We start from the raw sequence: 18,799 nt of genomic DNA on the forward strand, positions 1-18,799 counted from the left end.
CTTTTGAGTTTCTTTATTTAAATTTTAATACAAAATTATAAAATTATAAAATTAAAACATTTTAAAACTGAATTTGAATCTCACCTAAAAATACATTTAATATAATTATAAAAATATAGAACAAATAAAAATTAATATATTTAATATATTAAATAAATGTTAAATTAAATTAAAGTTAAATTTACAAACAAAATCAAAACTTAAACTATTAAAGGCAATTACTAAGCCACTGAGTGGCACTTGTTAGTACTTGTTATCATTGGTTATATGGAGATTTATGAATATTGGAATATAAATTGTGTTAATTTTTAATCCTCTCTCACCATGACTCGTTATTGTCACGATGATCCAAGTCATTGTTGCCATGATCCAACTATTTTGGGAATTCTTTTACTGTCCATCATTTCAACATAACATAGACAAGTAATACAAAGAAAAATAATTATTAAAGGTCTTATGATTCTTTTATGCTCAAAATGAAATCAATATGATAAAAAAAAATTATTATGTACGTTATATTCTTTTCTACATAATTCAACATAATGTTAAATGGATTTATACCATTTTCTTTATATAATTTTTTAAAAATATTGAATGAATATTTAATGACATCTAGAATTTAATTATTATCTATATATTCTCTATTTTTATTTTAATACATAGTATTATTTATAAATATGTTAAAAATAATTATGTAATTTTTTTGCATTGGTTAAGATAAAATTGAAAAACAAAAATGAATTTTCTTGTTGAAAAATTAATGTTTATTCAAACGACCTTCACTAAACTAATATTTATATATTTATTGAACTAGTAAACTAACTATTAAAAATTAAACTAAAACATATCTTATTATTTAGTGCATTGTACAATGAATAATTCCAAAACAAAATACAAATATCTATGCTTAGAGGCAAGTACTTAGCCACTTTGTGGCACTTGTTTCAATACCTCGATCAGCGATGATCACTATAAAATATAGTGATAACCTTGATTTATTGCTAGTCGCCATGCCTAAAATTTTATTTTCTTGATTAATGATGATCAAAACAAGCTACAAAGATGACTTAATCTCATTGTTGAACACCCATGTCACTCCTCTATTGCTTTGATTAGCGATGATTTTCATAAGATTTAGTTATATCTAAACCTTTATCATTGATCGCCAAAAGATTGTGTACCCTCACAACTTAGTGATAGCTTATAATTGCTATAACATATAGTGACATCAAAAGACTTATTACTCATCAACCTATCAAAATGGCACCTTCTCTGCTCAATGATCAAATGCATCTCTATAAAGTGTAGTGATAACTCTATTTTTGGTCACTATGTCTTCTTTGAACCTTCTCCACTCAGTGATGAGTCCAATTGCTATTGCCTATAGCAACACCATGTTTAACTTCAAACCATTGAAACTCAATCCTTGCAACGTATCCAAAAATAAAATTTCTTAGCATTGTAGCTATAGTGATAACCTTAAAAATATTTATATCTCCATGAATTAGAATGGAATCATAACCTTAATTGATCAATGGATAATGCCACATGATGAGAGAACCCTAGAAGCAAAAAGTTCCTTTGTTTTGAGTAATAAATAGCTAGTTTCTATCAAATAAAAAATAGATTTAGTAAGTGATTTAAGTGTCATGCCCTTGTGATCATTGCATTCATTATCATGCCCTTGTGATCTCTACATCTCGTTGTCGGGTGCCCTTGTGATCTTTGTATATGTATATATGTATGTATGTGTGTATGTATATACATAAATATACATATTTACATGTATATATGTATGTATATGTATGTATGTATGTATGTATATAAACAGAGAGATCTTGGCACAACAAAATAATAATAAAACTCAGTCAATAGGTAGCAAGCCATGGTTATTGTCACAAGATTTTAAACATAACTAAATAAGTAGTGAGTTAGGACATATATAGGTTAACCCTATTTAAACTTATTGGTTAACAGTTTGTTCTCCTATTAGATTTTATAACCTAACTCTTTTAATACCCAATGTTTTGGAGAGACAAAAGGATGTTACCAAAAAATAGGTCAGTGTATGTGTCCTATCACTGCCCTCTAAATTATAAGGTACAACTCCCCTAGAAATTGCAATTAATATGTCTTTCTTAGATCAAATTTTTGATAGAATAAGTTGTTAACTTGAGAGTAGTAAAGGCTAACCAAATTTCTTGTAGACACAAACAATTCAGGCAAAATGGATAAGGACAACCTATCACCCAATGGAATAAACATAGTAGGTTATCTCGACATTTTCTTACTCTTACTTCTATTCTAAATGTAGATTAATCATCTAAATGCAAAAGAGGAAAGGAAAAAGAGATGCACATGAGGACAAATGGAATTGCTTTAACTATTAGGCCTAGTTGAAACGGAATCCAACAAGTTGCTAATAGATTCATCCACATTTATTCTTCAATTCCTAATAAAACTAATTTAACGTGTCATGTAATAAATAAGAGAAGCTGCAGAACCATATGTGAAAAAGTAATTTGAATTACTTATACTATAAATACCATAGTGAAATGGAACCTATGAGGTGATCATAGAATCACATGCAATCGTCCTTCAGCTCTTAATGTAGAACTAATCTATGGGAAACAAAACATGAAAATAAATTTAGGTAAATGGAATTATAGAGCCAATTCACCATCAAGTTTTTTGACCTTTATATTATCAGAAGAAATTGCATTTATATTTTTATGGCATCCCTCAGTTTTGGTAGAACAACAGTCACTCAATAGAAAAAAATATGCAACATTCTATGGACACATGACATCTTTTCCATCGATATCCTAAATCCTTAGTGCTTTTGAAAGCATACAGTGACTATTTATTTGCATACTATTTCAAGAAACCTGTGAAAGTCTTTGGTTTCTTCATATTTTGTTGTTGGTGCTACATTCATATAATTTGTATTTCAATGGTCACTGTAGGTTTGAATTCTCATCATCGATCTTGAATCAACAATTGTGATTAAAACATAATAGACCTCCTTGTTTTTCCTTTATAATATCCTCCATGGGTCCCTCTTTGTACACTTTTCTAGCACTCACTTTCCTGCATTGGTTATCCTTCATGCATCTTTGAAAAGTGGGAAAGTGAGCATCATTGATCCTTTAAAATCTAATGGTTGAATGATATCTTCTCTTTCATGTTACATTTTCACCACAGTTTCAAGATTTAACATTTATTTTAACTGTGAAATAGTAATGGCTCAAATGATTAATTGCATTGCAACTTTACAGCTATCATTCATACCATGTCTTCTTCCAATGCAACAATGTGATCAATTGATTTTTGTTGTTTTGTTGTGTTAACTCAAGGTTTCATTTAACCCCTTGCAAACATGCAATTCTTCTATTTTTTCTCTATTGATGCATTAACTATGGGTTATGATTAACCCTTTGTGACCATGTGAACACATACTTTCACTTCATCATGACATTAACCTCAAGTTACCTTTAACTACCTAAGACCTTATGATGACCATTTGAGGCTGACTATTATCACTTTTTTCAGGTCACAACTTAGAATGTATTGAATGCTCCTTAGCTAGTGACCTTGTGAAAACTATTACCTTAACCGATGTCATCTCTCACACTGTCATATCCTTAACTTTAGGCTACGCTTAACTGCCAATGATCATGCATTCTTTAGTTTTCTCTATGTTACAACACTAACCTCAGGTCATCTTTAACCCCCTATGACCATGTGATCATTGATTTTTAAGATCTAATCGCTGATATTAAAAGACCTTAACTCTCTTGTTTTTTTTTACAATATGATTCTATCTTCTCCACATATCATGTTTTTTTCTCTATGAACCATCACAACATATATTTCCATTGGTTAGAACTAACTTGCAATCATGTGCCTAACAGTCATCACTAGCATTTTATAGCTTTGCAACTATCATCCTTAAACTGCTAGCCAAGTTTTTGATCAAGTGATTCCTTGCTTTCACACCTTTGGAACTACACATATTAACATGGCACTTAATATTGCAAACATGCAATGATTATTTTGATTGATATTTTATTCACTTCACATCTTTGCAACATTATTATGAAGTTGATTTTTTCTTCATCTAATGGCTAGGGATCCCTTTCTAAGAACAATTGACTTTTCAACTAACCAATGGCATGCATTTTTCTCTTGATTGTCTTTTTGGCTTATCTAAATAGGCTACTGATACAAATTGATTTCTTTGCACTCTAAGCTTGATCACTTGTAATATCTTTTATTGAGATGTGATTACTACAAATCTTTGTCTTCAAAATCATTTTGAATCTTCAAATGATGAATTATTAAAACTTACAGACCTTCTTCTCATCAAGGAGACACATGAACAAACACTCCAAAACCTAATCATCTAGCCTTTTGACTAGTGCAGTGCTCACATGATTTTCTGCATTAGGTTAGCTCAAAGGGATGATGAAAAGAAAAGTCAACCTATGGGCACTCTAGACTCAAATTCAAATATTGACATATTTTTCTTGACTCAAACCTAAAGCAAAAAGGAATGAACCAAAAATTGGGCAATAGTTGGCTTTGTCTGGGGATTTGAGCATAACAATGCTTAGAAGAATCCTAGCAATCTATGGTTCTACATAGCAAGGTGAAAACTTGGAAACCAAAAAGAACAAACTAATCTAGGAAAGAAAAAATGACTAACTAAGAAAGTAAGCAAATTAAGAAAAAGCAAATTGCATGAAAGAAAAACCTACCTAGCTAGGTACTATGCAGGGGTTACATGATTTCAGTTTTGCATTTGATATAGTTTCAAGTCCTACCCATTATAAGAACATGGTAATGCAAGGTGCTCCCCTTAATATGACAAACTCATAATCGAAAACAAAGAAATAGTAGCAAATGTGAGAAAAAAATATGGATTTCTTATTTGTGCTACAAATGTGAAATTATAGAATTCATAAGTACAATATGCTAACCCACATGGGTGCCTTCATTACAATAATGTACAAGAAAAGCTGCAAACTATCACCCAGAATCCCCCTAGACAATGTTCAGGGCTTTCTTAAATAGGCAATTTTATGTCGTCTGGGAAGGTTCTAAGCATTAAAACTTAATACCTAGGGCCGACAGACCTGAACACTACATATAGAGTTGGCCAAATACATCTTTGACAAATTTTTTAGATATTTCAGGTAGCCCAACTTTGAAAGGCCATAACTCACAAACTCTTGCTCTGATTGGCTATTATAACCATTTTTTGAAAATGCCAGCTCATGATCTATAGGCTCAGAACTACACTAGCACCCTTCCATCAATTTTTTAGATCTTATCCGAGCACTCTAATGCCTCAAATGGTGAGCTTGAAGATTTTCTGCAAATTTTTCCACCAAAAATCTGCAATAACTTCTCTAATACTTAAGCTAGAGTGATAAGATTTTTATGGTAGGCTTATATCTCTAAAATAAACTTTTCTATAGTAAATAAGAACATTCTAAGTTCAAAGGAAATCTTATTAAAAATAGCAAGTTTCCCATAAAGAGTAACCACCCTGTCTACTAGTCCTTATTAAAATAGAAAAGACTGAAAATAAAATATTTTAGGGTGATGCAAGATTGCCCTTATACCCAAGATGCTCCTACATCAAACACCCAAGGTAATTTGATAAGTGACCTATCACATCTCAAGTGTTCAAAGGAAAACCAAGATGATTAACCTCCTTCTTTACTAGCCATGATGAATCCTCAACTGGCCTCCCTTTCCATTTGACTAGATATTCCTCATAAGTTTTGTTTCTAGTACTCTTGCCAATATGACTATCCAGTATCTCCTCAATCTCCTATGTAGCCAAACTAACTGCTCGAATACTCCATTGTGCTTCTGCAAATTCATCTTCATCACCTCCATAATAATCTGTCAAATCTAAAATATTAGATACTAGTGAAATATTCAATTCAGCAAGCAACTCCACTTCATACACATTGCAAGAATCATGCCTCTTTACTATGTTGCTATGTCCAAACTTTTTCATCTTCAACTTATTATATGTACCCACTAGAAAATGTGTCTTTCTCAAATGAACCACAATTTCATCTCAAATCTAAAATTCCTTATATCTCCTTTTCACATTTTCCTTAGCCTTATACTGTGTATTCATCTTTATGATGTGCTTCCTCACCTCCTAATGAATGTTCTTCAAATTTTTAGCAAAATCTTTAGCTTCGGCACTACTTATCTCTCTTTCATCCAACCACCTCAATTTGGAAGCATTTTTGGGGCTACTCCCATATACAATCTGGAATGGTGATTTACCAGAACTCCTATTGATAAAATTATTAAATGCAAATTCTTCTTGTGGTAAAATCATATCCCATCTTTTTGGTTTATCTCCAACCAAGCATCTTAGCAAATTTCCCAAACTATGATTCATAGCTTCTGTCTATCCATCAGTCTGTGGATGATGTGATGAACTAAACTTCAAATCTATCTTCAACTTCTTCCATAATGTATGCTAGAAATACTCAACAAAATCAGTATCTCGATATGAAACTATACTCTTTGGCAGACCATGTAGTCTCACCACTTCTCTGAAAAACAACTCTGCTATATGAACAACATTGCTAGTCTTCTTGCAAGGAATAAAATGTGCCATCTTTAAAAACCTATCAACCATCACAAAAATAAAATCATGCCCATGTTTTGTCCTCAGTAATCCAAGAACCAAATCCATGTTGACATCCTCCCATGGCTTCTCTAGTACAAGTAATGGCTGATACAACCCTGTATTCTACTTAACTCCTTTTTCCATCTGACGTACTCAAAAAATTTGTACAAACTTAATCACATCTTTCTATAATTGTGTTTAGTAATAATTTTCAGCAATGTCATGTCCCCTTTTCAAATAATTAAAAATAATAATCTTTTCTAAGGCAGCCAAGCTCAAAAAGGTGAAGTTTCGAAAAAAGGGGCTAATCTTTAGAAACCAATAGACTAATAAATGAAAATTATTATTAAAATATGTTTTATTAACCCCTCTTGGTCATGAGTTAGGGTTATGCCCTCTTCTAAATGGATTTGGAGGCATTTTGGGCTCATTCCATAACTTGATTTTTGCTCATTGCTTTGTTGTTCTTCAGAGGTTGCCAAACCTGTGGAGAAGGAGACCCAAGGATAGGATTTTGTAGTTTTATAGGAATGCTAAGTATGGGATTTTAAATCCATTCCATGTGCAAGCTCATGTAGAGTTTTCCCTTGTGCTGAACAGTGCAAATTTGTGAGTTTTCGAGTGTGTTTTTTGTAAGAATTTGGTGTTTCTGGTTGAGTATTTCATATCAGTTTTGGTTGCTGCTATATTTTAGATATTTAGATATTAAAATAGAGCTAAATATATGTATTTGGTTGTGGTTATACTTTTTTGATAGATTATTAGTGTTTTTGTGGTGTTTTCGGGCTATTTTTTGTTGTTTTCGGGAGCCCAATGAGCATTGTTTTTGTCCTCCATTTGGGAACTATTGTCTAAACTCTATATAGATCTGAAAATTTAATTTTGTAGGTTGTTATTCTGGTGAAATTTCTTTAAAAATTTCTACTTTAAGATTTATTAATAGTATGTGAAGCTGTGAAGTTTTTGGCACTATTTCGGGCATACCCGATTCGGGTTTTATTGAGAAACTAGTGGATCTTTGAAATATTGGTTGTTTGATTTTTAAAATATGATTAGAGGATATAAATATCATATAAAATCAGAAAGGGGACATTTCAGTGGTATCAAAGGTATGATCTTGTCAACCTGAGGGTTTGTAGAAGTTTGCATGCAACTAAGTGAAAGAGAAAAGAGATATTCGTAGTGAGAAAAGAATAAAGAAATTTTGATCAAATCGCCAATTAAAATTAAAAATAAAAAATCCAAGGAAGGAAAAAGTATGGCTGACCCAAATGAGATGGCAAAGAAATTCTTCCAAGACATCCAAAATACTTAGAAGCAAACAGTGGATAGTTTGGTAGAAACTAGAGAGGCTTTGTGAATATTGATAGAAAAACTACAAGGAGTTGCATCTACTAATGAGAAAGGGAGCACTTTAGAGGATCCAAGAAATCTGAAACCCACACCCTCTAAATCAACAAAAATTATTTTCTTTCCTATAGATGAGCCACCAATACCAAATCCAGCCCTTAATCCTGTGGAAGAGGTTACAAATAACTTGATTGCATTAAGAGCTACTTACAATGGCTTAGATGATGACTTTCGTAGTTCAGTTCCTTTTAAAGAATATGTGGATATGATAAACACTTTGATGCCAAAGAAAGAGTACAAGAGGGAGCATGACATAAGTGGAAGAGAGCTCAAACATAAAATAAGCAAGTTTACAGCACCTACTTTTGATGGAACAAATAAAATTTCAGCTAGAGCATGGCTACAAAAATTACATACCTTCTTCACACTTAACCCCATGAAGGAGAGTGATGCTATTCAATTTTCAAGTCTACACTTGGAAGATGCAGCCTATGATTGGTGGTATCATGGAATGACTACTCAAGGTCATGATCAAGTAACTACATTTGATGATTTTAGTCAAAGAGTGATAGATAGATTTGACCTCAAGGATGATGAAGAGTATTTTAAACAATTGTCAAAGTTGAAGCAAACCAAATCAGTTAATGAGTATATAGAAGAGTTTCAAAAAGTGGCCATTATGGTACCTGATATGAGTGAAAAAAGGATTGTTTATCTTTTTCTTGATGGTTTGGAAGATTATGTTAAGGGTTTGGTTAAGCCTTTCTCACCCTCAACCTTACAAGAAGCTATCAAAAGAAGCTTGCAACTTGAAACTTGTGTGCCTATGAAACTAGTCACTAATCAAAAACCCCCCAAAAATTTGGCAACATAAGGGGAATTTTCAAAAAAAGACTTTTCCAACACTACCACCAAAAGATGTGATAAATGTGGCAAAAAAGAAGGTAGATGAAGATACTAGGAGTGAATTACAAAGGAAAAAGCTTTGTTTCACTTGTAGAGAACCATGGGTTCCAAGACACAGATGTTTGGGGAAAGGTCAAATGCATTATATTGAAGTTGCTTCAAAATCTGATTCAGATGAGCATGAGGAATTTCATGACACTAAGGAGGAGGAAGAAGAAGAGAAAGAAAAAGAAATTAGCAAGGATGGCACTTTAACAACATTATCAAGAGTCCCAAGATACCATCCCTTTTGAATTCGAGGGGTACTAGCAGGGAAAAGGTTAACAGTTCTTTTTGATAGTGGGACAACTCACAATTTTATTGATGAGGGATTTGTCATGAAAATAGGGCTAAAAGTAGAAGATTTTGAGGGATTCAATGTTACTATAGCTAATGGATTCACTATGCCTTACACACGGGTGGTGAAACAACTCAAGATGACCTTAGGAGATTATGAGTTATGTGATGACTTGTATGTTGTTGGCATTGGGGAGATAGATCTTATATTGGGTGTTCAATGGTTGCACTCTATTGGAGGCTATTACATGAACCATCAAACTATGGAGTTTAAATTTCCTTTCAATGGGAAAGAAGTCTTATTGAGAGGCTTATCGAATGGAGCACCTAAGGTGGTCTCTGCAAAGAGGATGGAGAGGACTTTTTGAAGAGGACAAGTAGCATGGGCAGCAGGAGTCATAATCCATCCAACAAGCTCTCCAAAGAATCAAGGTAATTTCCATTTTGAAATTCAAAATATTCTTGATAAGCATAGTATAGTTTTCAATGACTTGCCTCTAGGATTACCACCAGATAGAGGTTTTGAGCATGTTATAGAGTTAGAACAGGGTGCCAAAATAGTTATAACAACCCCATACCGCCATCCAAGAGGTTATAAGGAAGAAATTGAAAAAACTATTAAGGAACTCTCGGACATGGGATTCATAATGCCTATCTCTAGTCCATTTGCATCATCTATGGTACTGGTCAAGAAAAAGGATGGTACAATAAGAATGTGTATAGACTACAGGGCTCTAAACAAGAAGACCATAAAAAATAAGTATCCCATACCACACATAGATGAACTCATTGATGAGTTACATGGTGTTGTATACTTCTCAAAAATTGACTTAAGATCAGGGTACCATCAAATCCGAATGAGGAGTGAAGATGTGGAAAAGACTACTTTTAGATGTCACTATGGGCACTTCAAATTTCTTTTTATGCCATTTTGCCTTACTAATGCACCCACAACATTCCAATCTTGTATGAATAAGGTATTCAGCCAGCATCTTCAAAAATTTGCTTTGGTATTTTTTTATGATTTACAGTAAAACATGGGAAGAGCATCTAAAGCACATAGACACTGTTTCGGGAATCTTAGAGCAGAAATCCTTCTATGCTAAGATATCTAAATGTGAGTTTGGTTTGACAAAGATCCTATATTTGGGACATATTATAAGTTCTAGAGGAGTACAAGTTGATCAACAAAAAATCTAGGCAATTTTGGATTGGCCTCCACCCACTAATCTTACACACTTGAGAGGTTTCTTCCAGTTGTGTAGCTACTATAAGAGATTTTCCAAGGGATTTTCTCAACTTTCTGCCCCCTTGATTGATTCGACAAAGAAAGGATCTTTTGTTTGGACAGAAGAGGCACAAAAAACATTTGATAAGCTTAAGAAGGTAATGAGTTCATGGTCTGTGCTTGCAATTCCAAATTTTTCTTTACCTTTTGTTGTTGAATGTGATGCTTTTGGAGAAGGTATAGGGGCTGTCCTAACTCAAAGGGGACATCCAATAGCATTTGAGAGTAGAAAATTAAATCAATTAGAGAAAGGTTACTCCATCTATGATAAGGAAATGTTGGCAATCATGCATCCACTTCATAAGTTTAGACAATATTTGGTATGTGGGAGATTCATTGTAAAGACAGACCATAATAGCCTCAAGTTCTTCTTGAACCAAAGGGATTTGAATGATCATCAACAAAAATGGGTAAAAAAATTTCAAGCTTATGATTTTGATATTGAATACATGAAAGGAAAGAATAATGTGATTGTTGATGCTCTCTCAAGAAAGCCCACTTTGTGTTCCTTAACATCTATCTCTGCTGATTGGAAAGTCCCCATTATTTTAGAGTATGCTAAAGATTCCTTTTCCACCAAGATTTTGAATAAGTTAGTGTATGATAATAGGTAAAAGGTTGTTGATGAATTGATTTATTACAAGAATGGGATCTTCTTAGTGCTAGGATTAAAAACTAAGGAGAGGATATAGAGGGACTTTCATGACACACCTTTGGCTAGTCATCAAGGATACTTCAAGACATATAGGAAAATTTGAGAGTGTTTTTCATGGAAGGGTATGAAGGAGGATGTCTTTAAACACATTAAGGAATGTATGGTATGCCAACAAAGCAAGAGTGAGCAAAATTTTCCTACAGGGTTGTTGCAGCCACTTCCTATCTTTGAACAAAAATGGGAAAGTATTTCCATGGACTTCATCACTGGGTTGCCCAAGGTTTAAGGTAAGGATTGTCTATATGAGGTGGTAGATAGACTAACTAAGTATGCACATTTCTTTCCTATCGCATCTGATTTCAAGGCATCACAAGTGGCCAAATTGTTCTTCAAGGAAATTTTTAGATTACATGGCTTGCCTAGAAACATTGTCAGTGACCGGAACAGTAGATTCCTCAGCTCTTCTTGGAAGGAGCTCTTTCATTTAGTAGGAATTGAACTCACTCCCAGTACTAGCTATCACCCTCAAATAGATGGACAAATAGAGATAGTTAATAAATGGATAGAGGGATATTTGAGGAACTATGTTTCAAGTCAACAACATTCCTAGGTGAAATGGTTGCACCTAGGGGAGTATTGTTACAATACATCTCATCACATGTCTATTGGTATGCCTCCTTTTCATGCTCTTTATGGTTATGATGCCCTTTTCTTTGTTGATCTAGTACTTTCAGATAGTAGAGTACCTACAACAAGTGATTTCATCAAGCAAAGCCAAGGCATAATAAGGTCCCTCAAGGATAATCTACAACATGCACCGAACCAAAAAAATTTGTATGCTGATAGGAAAAGGGCTGAAAGATCTTTTAAGGTGGAAGATTTGGTATTTTATAGGTTCCATCCATATAAGCAAAGCACCTTGAAGAGGAGTGGGGTAGAGAAGCTCAAGCTAAGGTTCTATGGTCCTTATAAGATCATCAAGAAGGTAGGAGAGGCAGCTTGTGAGTTGGAGCTCCCACCAAACAAAAAAATACATAAGGTTTCCATGTATCTTTCCTGAAGAAGGTTCTAGGCCAGAAAACCATAGTATCTATAGAATTACCACCACTTGATGATGAAGGGAAATTAGTTTTGATACCAGAAGAGATTTTGGATATAAGAGAGAAAAGATTGAGAAACAGGAGCATCATAGAGCATTTGGTCAAATCGAAAGGATTACCATTGGAGGATGAAACTTGGGAAGGAGCATATATTCTTGAGCATTCAAACTTTCATTTCTTGAGGACAAGCAATATTTGGGAGGGAGGACTTGTCATGTCCCCTTTTCAAATAATTAAAAATAATAATCTTTGCTAAGGCAGGCAGGCTCAAAAAGGTGAAGTTTCAGAAAAAGGGGCTAATCTTTGGAAACCAATGGACTAATAAATGAAAATTATTATTAAAATATTTTTTACTAATCCCTCTTGGTCGTGAGTTAGGGTTATGCCCTCTTTTAAAAGGATTTGGAGGCATTTGGGCTCATTCCAAAACTTGATTTTTGCTCATTGTTTTGTTGTTCTTCAGAGGCTACCAAACCTGTGGATAAGGAGACCCAAGGATGGGATTTTTTAGGTTTTGAGTAAGGCTAAGGATGGTATTTTAAATCCATTCCATGTGCAAGCTCATGTAGAGTTTTCCCTTGTGCTGAACAGTGCAAATTTGTTGGTTTTCGGGTGTGTTTTTTGTAAGAATTTGGTGTTTCTGGTTGAGTATTTCATATCAATTTGGGTTTCTGCTATATTTTAGAAATTTAGATATTAAAATAGATCTGAATATATTTATTTTGTCATGGTTATACTTTTTTGATATATTATTAGTGTTTTTGTGGTGTTTCTGGGCTATTTTGTGTTGTTTTCGGGGGCCTGATGAGCATTGTTTTTGTCCTCCATTTGGGAGCTTTTGTCTAAACTCTATATGGATATGAAAATTTCATTTTTTAGGCTGTTATTATGGTGAAATTTTTGTAAAAATTTCTACTTTCAGATTTATTAATAGTATGTGAAGCTGTGAAGTTTTTGGCACTATTTTGGGCATTACCCAATTTGGGTTTTATTGACAAATTGGTGGATCTTTGAAATATTGGTTGTTTTATTTTTAAAATCTGATTAGAGGCTTTAAATTTCATATAAAATCAGAAAGGTTACATTTCAAGAAACCAAGGCTATAGTTTTATATCTGCCAAAATGTCCATCCAATCCTCCACTATGCTTCTCCTTGATGATATTCTCTCATTAAACTTCTGGGAATGCACAACTGGCTTCCTTTGAACAACATATTATCCTAGATCATGAAATCCAACTAGTTTGTCCTTTCAAGTATAACAACTTCTATACAATCCTTCCATGCTTCACCAAAATCAGAATCATCTAGATACAAAGTACGGAGTTCCTTGAACCCAACCACCTCTATCTGCATTTCTGTCAGAAAAAGTTGTCTTCTACTAAGAGCATCTACAACTTTGTTAGACTTCCTACTTCTATGTTTCAAAATAAATATATAACTTTTCAAAAACTCAACCAACTTTAAATGCCTTTGGTTCAATTTTTCTTGACTATTCAAATTTTACAAACCTTGACAATCAGTATATAAAACAAACTCACTAGGAAGAAGATAGTGTCTCCACTTCTTCAATGCTTGAACTATAGCATTAAATTCTTGATCATAAAAAGAATATTTTCTTTTTTCATCATTCAACTTCTCAATAAAATAAGAAATTGGTCTACCTTCCTAGCTCAAAACAACTCCTATTACAGTACCACTAGCATCACAGTCTACTTGAATCACCTTGTTAAAATTAGGAAGTGCTAAAATAGGTTCCTTAGTAACTTTCTGTTTCAACATATTAAAACTCTTATCTACTCCTTTAGTCCACTTAAACGCTTTCCTATCCCCTCTCATTGTTTCAATCAAGGGCCCACAAATACTACTAAAACTTCTTATGAACTTTCTATAAAATGTAGTTAGTCCATGAAAAAATCTTACCTTTGTCACGCTCCTTGGAGTAGGCCATTCGAGGTAGCCTTCACTTTCTCTCGGTCCATTTTCAGACCTTCTCCTAAGACTAAAAATCCCAGATACACAACTCTTTCTTTACAAAATTGCAATTCTTTAGGTTTATCAACAACTTTTCTTCCCTCAACTTATCAAAAACCTTGTGAATATGAATCAAATTCTCCTCCAATGTCTTACTAAAGATCAATATATTATCTAGGTAAACAATGAAAAACTTACCTAGAAACTCCTTCAGTACCTCATTCATGAGCCTCATGAAAGTGCTTGGTGCATTGGTTAGCCCAAAAGGCATGACTAACCACTCATATAGTCCTTCTCTTGTCTCTAAATAGTCTTCCACTCATCACCTTCTCTGATATGAGTCTGATGGCACCCACTCTTCAAATCTATCTTTATGAAATACTTAGCTCCACTCAAACAATCCATAATATCACCCATCTTTTGCAATGGAAATGTATACTTTATTTTGATCTTGTTCATAGTGCAAGAATCTATGCACATCTTCCATTCTCCATTCTTATTTGGTGCTAATACTACTAGTATAACACATGGACTCAGACTCTCTCAAATCAAACCCTTCTGCAACAATTCATGAACTTTCTTGTTCAACTCTTCACTTTCTACTAGTGTCATTTTGTGCATTGCCTTGTTTGGCAAACTAGCTCCTAGAACCAAATCCATCTAATGACTGATCTTCCTCATTGGGGGCAATCCATTAGGTATATTATCTTATACAATATTAGAAAACTCTTCCAACATATCTACAACTTTTTTAGTTACCTCCTCTAATTTTTCTTTACTATCTTTAGGAATCATAGCAAAACAAATATGCTCATGTTTCATACCTTTAAGAAACTCTTTTCCATTAACAAAACATATTCTAGCAACACTATATACCTTTTCTTCTTTATCCTTCAATGGTTTCAACTTATGTTTCACTCCATCCTTGGTCAGAGTGTAGGTATTTGCCCACTTATCATGTACAATATGCCTGTCAAACTGCCATAGCCTACCTAGAAACATATGACATATGTCCATAGTTATAATATCACATAGTACCTCATCCTAGTAGCTTCCAATCTTGAACTTCACTGAGAACTGCTTGTTGACCATAACCTTGTGGTCATCTTGCACCCAAGAAATACGGTATGGATGTGGGTGTTTCTATCTCTTCAGCTTCAACTTGGTGACCATCTTTTTTGACACCAGATTGTAAGTACTTCCACCATAAATGATCACATTACAACTCTTATCTTCACATCTACACCTTGTGTGAAACAAACTCCTTCTTTGTTCAAGTTCATTCTCACCACTCAACAAGACTCTCTAGTTAACTAGGACTTCTCCTCTTTCAACATCTTCAAAATGTGAGGATCTAGCATCTTCATCAACATGTGCAACTCTAGCCTAGCCTTCTATTCTTTGATCTATCCTTCCTTGGTGCTAGGTACATTCAAACACTCTATGCCCTTCTTCTCTATAATGAAAACATTTTCCATGGAAGCCTCCTCTTCCAAATCCTTGTCCTTTGCTTCTTCCTCTCTAATCTCTATTGTTCTAATCATGGAACCAATTGGAATTGTTTCCCCTCTAGTTTTGATTGCTACATCTAGCCTCATCCTTGTTCTTTTGATCATCATTACGACCACCATAAGATCATCTGCCAGATCTTCCACCATGATCTTTTCTACTATTCTTATTGTCAAACTTCTTGCTCAGTTTCTCCTTGACTCTTAGAGAAAACTAGTGTGCCTCCTCAATACTATTCATTCAAACCAAGCTAGGCTCATCCTGAATGCTATGCCTTAACCCATTAAGATGGCAAGTGACTTTCTCCTTATTAGCTTCTGCATGGCTAGTTCTAATGAGAACTTGGTAGAACTCTTCGGTATACTCTTCAACAAATTTTTCTTGCTTGCTTAAACCTTTGCATTTTCTTCAATAGATCAAGCTCATAATCCACAGGAATGAATTGTCACTTCAATTTATCTTTCATCTAATCCCATCTGGTGATTTTTCCTTTCCCTTTCTATTTCTCTCTAGTTAAACCTCCCGCCACCAGATCTTTACATGTCCCTTCAGTTTTTCCTTCACAAACTTGACCCTATCAGGATCTTCAATTTCTTCATATTCAAAGTACTCCTCTAGTTTATTGATCCAATCGATCAATTCCTCTCGATTAAGATTTCCTAAAAATGTGGGAACTTCAAACTTCAATCTTTTTCCAATCTTTGTGATGGCCCTAAAAAGCCTCTCTTCCTCTGGATATAGAACTGCCTCTACTCTGGCATTTTCTTCTACTTTGTCCTCATCCTCACTTTCATCTCTTATAGGAAGATTTATTCGTCTTTGCATTTTTTCTTCCAATGCTTGCATTTTCCTTTGGAGGGCTCAGAAACCCTTAGGTGTAACACCTACAACTCTTCCACCATGCTCTCTTTGTGGAGGCATTTTTTGCACTTCACCTAAAACCCTAGTACAAACTACCTCACAATTGATGATCTGTTTGCACACTCAGCCCAAACCACAATCCTAGTGCAAACTACCTCACAATCAGCAATTTCTCCACACACTCAAGGACTCCATCTCTAATACCACTTGATGTAGGGTGCTCCCCTTAATATCATAAACTCATAATAGAAAACAAAGAAACAATAGCAAATGTAAGAACAAAATATGGACTTCTTATTTGCACCACAAATGTGGAATCATAGAATTCACAAGTAAAATATGCTAATCCACATGGGTGCCTTCATTACAATAATCTGCAAGACAAGCTACAAACTATCACCCATAGCCCCCTAGACAATGTTCAGGTCTTTCTTAAATAAGAAATTTTATGCCATCCGAGAAGGTTCTAGACATTGAAACTTAATACCTAGAGTTGATAGACCCTAATAATACATATAGAGTTAGCCAAATACATCTTTGACAATTATTTTAGATACTTCAAGTAGCCCAAATTTGAAAGACCATAACTCATGAACCATTGCTCTGATTGGCTATAATAGCCACTTTTAAAAAATGTAAACTCTTGATCTATAGACTCAAAATGGTGCTATCACCCTTTCATTGAGTTTTCAGACCTCATCTGGGCACTCTAAGGCCTCCAATAATGAGCCTGGACATTTTTCTGGAAATTTTTACACCAAAAATCTGCAGTAACTTCTCTAATACTTAAGTTAAAGCAATGAGATTTTTATGGTAGGCTTATATCTCCAAAATGAACCTTCCTGTAGAAAATGAGAACATTCCAAGCTCATATGACAAACTTGCTAAAAATAGCAAGTTCCCATAAATAGTAACCACCCTGTCTACTAGTCCTTATTAAAATAGAAAAGACTAGAAATAAAATATTTTTGTGTGATGCAAGATTGACCTTATACCTAGAATGCTTCTACATCACATGGCAGGGTTTCTCCAGTAGGATATGCCAACTTGAAAGAGTTATTTTGGTTTACTTACATGACTTGAAATGGTCCTTTCCACAAAGATTGAAACTTGGAGTGCATCCCTCTTGGTTCATGTCTCCTATCCCACAGCAAGACCAAATCACCTCTCATAAATTTCCTAGACCTTGCTCTTTTATCAAAAAACTTCTTGACTCTTCCTTGTTGTTCAGTGATTCTATTAACCATTTCTTCTCTTTCTCCATGTAGCTTGGTGAGATACAAAATTCTCTTTTCTAATCCATCTTTTAAAACATCCTCTTTAATCACAGACTTCAATTTACATGTAGTAATTTCTAGAGGTAGTGGAAAATTAGCTTCCACTCCATAAACTAACTCAAATGGTGAGATACCAATGGCTCTTTTAAGTGTGGTTCTATTAGCCCATAAAGAATCATGTATCTTCTTGTGCTAACTTTTGTTATTATCTGGGACCAATTTCTTCAAAATATTAAACATATTCTTATTACTAGACTCAACCTATCCATTTCCTTGAGCAAAATAATCAGAGGAATGACCAACATGGATACCATTATTGTAACAAAAATCAATTAATTTTGAGGAAGAAAAATAAGATGAATTATCCATTATCAATTTTACAGGAACTCCAAATCTGACCAATATTCATTATTTAAGAAATGCACATACCATTTCTGATGAAGTCTTATTCATAGGTTTGGCCTCTACCCATTTATTCAAATAATTTGTGGTAGTTATTATATAAGAATTTCCATGACTGGTAGGAGGATTGATTAGGCCTATAAAATCCAAACCCCAATCATAGAAAGGAGCTTCAATCACCACTGGCCTAAGAAGCAAGGTAGGTAGTGTTAGGAAACTTGGCAACAAAGAATACAACCGTTTCCACATAACCCATAATAGATTTGAAATAAATACAGAATTATAATCCACATGCAAGAGAATAGACAACATACCCACAAAATTGTGACACAATATATACCCTGGGAAACCCTCATTGAGGGAAAAACCCAACCTCCAAAAGCATCCATCACCATGTATTATTTAGCAAAAATACTATTGCAATACAACCATGGAAGCCTTCATGGCCATAGCCACAATTGAGAAAACTATGTGAA

The sequence above is a fragment of the Cupressus sempervirens genome, chromosome 10, assembly GCF_028749045.1.
Source record: "Cupressus sempervirens isolate cs-2001-9-10 chromosome 10, ASM2874904v1, whole genome shotgun sequence".
Taxonomy (NCBI): Eukaryota; Viridiplantae; Streptophyta; class Pinopsida; order Cupressales; family Cupressaceae; genus Cupressus; species Cupressus sempervirens.